Genomic DNA, 5,481 nt, shown 5'->3' with positions numbered 1-5,481 from the left:
TTTGAGCAGCAGGCACACCCTTTCACTTCGGATCTACGGCGGCAGCCACCAGCAACGCTGCGCTGACACAGCAATTGGAGATGCGTGAAAACGCTCGGTCACCATCCCTAATATGGCTGACGAAGGCGCATTATCGGCGCCTATGTACTAAGAACGCGACGAACAGTGTACGTAATTTTCTTCAGTCCTGGCTAACCGCCCAGCAGCAGTCAAGATTTTCCAAGTCAGTCATATGCAACATCCTTCCCTCAAGCAAATGCTGTAACGGTTTAAGCGAGGACAAAGAATAAGCTTAAGTACCCCATTCCAAATAAGAGCAGCCAAAATATCTTCCAATGATATATTTTAGTATCCTACTTTTTTAAGGGCAACTAATACCGTTAACGTTTGTTACCTTCTGCCATAATTGAACCGTAATATAACAAAAACTGTAGATAATACATTCTTATTCTTGTAAGATGTAGCTGCTGCTAATCACGGCTTCTGATGCAAAGGACTGAAATGTTCGCTCCAATCCAGTGGAGCCGCGCCAAGAAACGTAACACATGGTCCTCGGCCGTCTATATTTGGGACAGGATCTACTGGCCGCATAATAACGTGCCGCATTTTTATCACCTTTCATATGCGGATCTTCACTGCTCTTTGTGCCGTATATGACTTTTTCACGCATAACCCTTCTTGCGAGGCCGCATATATGCCTTTAAACATGCGGCACGCCAATGAATACCACTTATATCCGGGTGGTTAACCAGGACATGACTAAGAGTGTAGGGCCAGCTCGGATATGGTTCCTTTGGCAAATGCCCTAACAATTGATATCGAGTACCTGTAGATTGATGTCCTCTTGTCGTCCAACAAGGCCATTGCTATTGCAACCTGCTCTGCGATCTCAGAGGACGTCGTCCGAATCGAGATTGCGTTCGTTATTTGCCTTTCATGATCTACGCTAACTACAGCGAAGGCCTGTGCGTCGGCGTAGCGCGCTGCGTCTACGAAACTGTTCTCCGAAGCCCGTTCACGAGCCCTTTCCAGGAGAGCCTTCGCGCGCGCCCGACGTCTTCCCACGTTGTGTTCTGGATGGACGTTTCATGGGATCGGGGCGACAGTGACGCGGTCCCGCTGCTCTCGAGGGATGCTGCAGAACATTGTTTTGATTACTGTGGGGGAACGCCCAGCCCCTGTAAGACTTGTCTTCCAGCTTGTGTAGTAGATAGCCTGACGAACTGGGCCCTCTCCTGTGCTTCCGCTATTTCCTCTAGCGTGTTATGCATGTGAAGTTGAAGTAAGCGTTCCGTGTGAGTATATATGGGGAGGCCGAGAGCTCTCTTGATTGCCTTCCTGGTTAATGCATTGAGCTTATCCCGCTCCGATCTTTGCCAGTTGTGCATGGCCGCGACGTAAGTGAAATGACACATTACGAACGAATGTACCAGTCTCACGAGGTTATCTTCACCAAGACCTTGCTGCCGGTTGGCCACTCTTCTGATTAGTCTGATGGCATTGCCCGCCTTTTTAATGAGTCGCAACACTGTCTGGTTGTTTGAACCACTCGACTCTGCCATCATGCCAAGAATCCGGATAGCATCCACCCTCGGAATATAGCCTCTGTCGTTTGTGCGCAGTTTTATGTCGCATTCGGCGAGTGGTTTCCATCCCTTTGGTTTCGGGCCTCTACGCTTGGGTCGATAAAGTAGCAGTTCCGACTTGTGCGGTGAGCACCGAATGCCCGTGGACTCAAGATATCTCTCGGTAGCATCAATCGCCTCTTTCAGGGCCGTCTCTACCTATCCGTCACTACCTCCCTTACACCAGATGGTAACGTCGTCTGCGTATATGGTATGACTGATACCGTCGATAACAGAGAGTGTCCTGGATAAACCAATTCGGGAAAGAAGTGAAAAAGGAAAGTTTCAAAATGTCACATCGCCGCTATTCGCTACGTTTCCATAATGCCCGGAAAGAAATGCGTTACAAAGTATTCGTATTTAACAAAAAAAAAGGGGGGGGGGGGCGTGCTAAGTGCAACGTATCTCGAAATTCTAAAGGTACTGGCTCAATCAGGTGCGTTACGAAAACTTCGTGAACACTTGTTTTCACGGTATTTCCACGCGTGGTACCACTTTCGCCCGCTGTCCTCGCTTAACTAAAGAACGTACCTTGTTTTTACTAGGTGAAAGTATAGGCCAGGTAATGAATAATGTTTAGGCAAAGTTAAAAGCTGGTGGGTTCATGGTGGCATTTGCGATAAATTACTCATGCAAGTGCTCCTCAGAATTATAAGTGTTATGAACGAGCGCGCCGAATTTTGCCCATTTGCCTGTCAGAACAACACATTTCACCAAGATTAAACGTAGCAAAAATGGGAGGAAGGCTATTGAAAATTTTTCTGCCACGTTCAATGCGTGTGAAATAAATACTGCTTTTATAAAAAAAATCTATAAGCATTAGCTCGAAAATGTGTTACTGCCGTTATCAGCAAAGCTTACCAATAACCCGAGATAACTACATTTTTGACCAAGTTTATGTTTACTGGAAACTGGGATCACGTTCAGCGGAAAGTGCGACGAAGCGTTAACTTTCCTGGGCAAATCATAAGCGTCGCAAGTAATTACTGAACTCTCTTTTCTTTTTCGCTTAATTTTTCCGTGATAAGAGGTATGTGATTGGTCAAGTCAATTTATTTCAACATTTCTTTTGTACAAAAACAAAAGAATGCTAGGACAAACACAAAAAGCTGCTAAGCTGCAGCTTGACTGGGTGCTTGCCCCATTACTTGGCAGAAACAAGAGACAGAAAAATACATTTGGGTGAAGAAAAATATTTACAGATTGCAAATGGTCACGTAAAAAAAAGAAAAGCGGGAAAAAAGACACAAGGCACATCATATAAAATATCAAAAATCTGTAGCGACTGCTCTGTTATAGTATGTCACTATATAATATATAATGAACAGTAGCCCACAGAACAGTAGTCTGCAGAAAACGCTAAGTACATGAGGTAAATTAATTAGAAACCTCTCTACAAGGAAACTGAAAACTGAAATTGAAAGAAAAGCACAACATAAATATTTCAATTTGATGTAATAGTCCAATCATACAAATCAATGAACAGTCTATATGTATTTAGGAGCCCCAACGATTTAGTAGAAAAGTTTTCCATTTTTCGCGGGTTAAGTTATCGATGTCGATATTGTCATTTTCCAGGTCACTTAAAAGGGTAGCTATGCGCGATTTTAACCTGTTTCTTCTATGACATGTTCTTGAAAAGGGAGTCAGCCAGGATGGATGGAAACAACTTTATTCTGAATCCGACAAATTTGACGACCCGGGCTCAGGTCTCCCATGAGGGGACTTCGAGGCCTTGCCTCGTCGCCACCTCTCGGGCTTGCTGGACAGCCCACTCTTGTGTCTTGAGGTTGGAGCTGCGCAGAGCCAGGTGCTTCTATTTCTGAGTGTATAGGGTATGTCGGATGGTTTTGTTAAAGCGCATAATGCAAGAAAGGTGGTTTCGTTTTTCTTAAGACTCTTCTTGCATTTTATTTGTAGGGTAAAGTCATACAATAGTTGAAAAGGAAGAATGTCATATTTTAAAAACAGATCTTTTGTATGCGCATCATGTACTACGTTCGCTATATTGCCACGTGGTCGTGACGTCAAAGAACACAGTAGCAATACTGTGTAGGACAAAACTAACTTTTATTGGGCGAACCTGTGTCCACAAAAACAGGCTACACTTATAGCACAACGAGAGCGGCGAACACAGTCGGCGATCGTCGAAAATCTGATCAGCGGATCCAGCGCGTCGGCTTTTACACAGCAGTCATCGAATGTTCCAGACTAATCGCTGGGACCCGCGTGCCTTCCACAAAGTTCTGCACCATTCGGGTCACGCTATGAAATCAGATAACACAAGGTTCGAAGACAACAGACAGCGTATAGAAGCATCGATAACTTTCCAGAAACTTCGGACACATGCAGGCGCGTCCCACGCTGTGCGATAACATTTGTTGGGCGGCGAAACGTGGTCGCCCGATAAATATAAGTACTCGTGTCAATATGACGCAGTGCCGTTTTCTGTAGAGCACAAATTTTCTGAATGTTCCTACATGAAGTAGTTCCCCATATAAGAGCACAGTAGTTAATGTTAGTTGCTAAGAGAGCGTTATAAAGCTCTGGTATCTGCGGTATCCTGAATGAACTGCAAAATGCATCGTTCTTATACTTGTTTAAAATTAGAGGTGAGTTATAGGTATTAGGTAATGTACGTGTAAACAAAGTTGTAGGTGTGTAGACAATTTATAGGCCTTAGCAGTAAATTGCTTATGCAGGATATCCGGCGCGTTATAACTATAATTCAGGAACAACGCAGAATTTAACATGCTGCCCTGGGGGAGCTGTAAGCTGCAACACAATCACATCTTATGATAAATGCGCGGGGGGGGGGGGGGGGGGTTGCAGTATGACCCATTATTCTCGTGAAGCGTGTGGACGAATTACTGCGTTGTAAAATTCCTTTACCAAGTGCCCGAATGGCGTTATACGTTGGAAGGTCTCAAAAAGACCCGCCATATAGGGGCAACGTTTTAAAGTGTGTGATTTAATTAAAGGCAGCTGAAATTTTTATTGCAGTGGGTTAAAAGAAACAGCTTCGTGGGAAATTAGGTTGTGATTCTGCGAGATCACAAAAATCTGTAGTCATTTTATGCCAAGAGGGTCAAAAAGAGAAAAAGAAATTATTCAGATCCAACGCATATGTTGGAATTTTTGGGAATCGAAATTTGGTGGTTGCTGATGCCTATTTGATGCAATACAAAAAACTCGTTTCGCTTGGTTTGTTTTAATTTGGTGAGTTTTGTGTAAGAGTCATTGTGGGACATATCCATTCTGGAAGATTGTCCAAGAACTGACACAGCCTCAGTGGCCTATACTGAGTAGCTGAATCAAAGAAAATAATGTAAGTCAGAGAATCAGTTAAATATAATTCACAATTCCATTAACAGATCGGCGCTTTTGAGAGATGCCTGTGAGCCGACACGATAGACTAAGGTTTAATGTGGGAAGTTATTACTATTTTTTTTTGGTTACGCAGGACACACGTGGACACCCTTCGTCAGCATACAACAATTATATAAGCCACTTCGCCAATACATTAATATAACCTTTGTATATATAGTATGCGAAAATATGACCGGTGACGTAGTGACCAACCCGACAGCCAGGCACCCACACCGAAGCTGGAAAAGTAGGCAAACATAACTTCGCTTAAGAATTTTCAAAAATTGACTGCTCTTTCTTTCTTTTTTTTTTAGCACTCATATCTCTTACTGGGGTAACTAAACACAACGGAACATTCTGCGGCCTTCTTTTGACGTGCGGCGACTACAGAAAAGTGTTCATTTATATCTGCACAGACCTCTCATATGTTTCCCATGCGGTGCAGCCTCACGCTGCGAACCAATACCCCAAGCTGAGAAACCCATCT

General features: G+C 43.8%; 1 protein-coding gene across 1 annotated transcript in view; it reads left to right on the top strand.

Moving 5' to 3' along the window:
* Positions 1-5,481, top strand: part of LOC135918576 (chitin synthase chs-2-like) — a 182,373-nt gene that overhangs the window by 79,946 nt on the left and 96,946 nt on the right. The gene's annotated exons all lie outside the window — the stretch shown is intronic.

This window comes from Dermacentor albipictus, chromosome 1 (genome assembly GCF_038994185.2).
Source record: "Dermacentor albipictus isolate Rhodes 1998 colony chromosome 1, USDA_Dalb.pri_finalv2, whole genome shotgun sequence".
Lineage (NCBI taxonomy): Eukaryota > Metazoa > Arthropoda > Arachnida > Ixodida > Ixodidae > Dermacentor > Dermacentor albipictus.
Note: the sequence above shows the minus strand (reverse complement) of the source record. Positions and strands in the feature narration are given on the sequence as shown.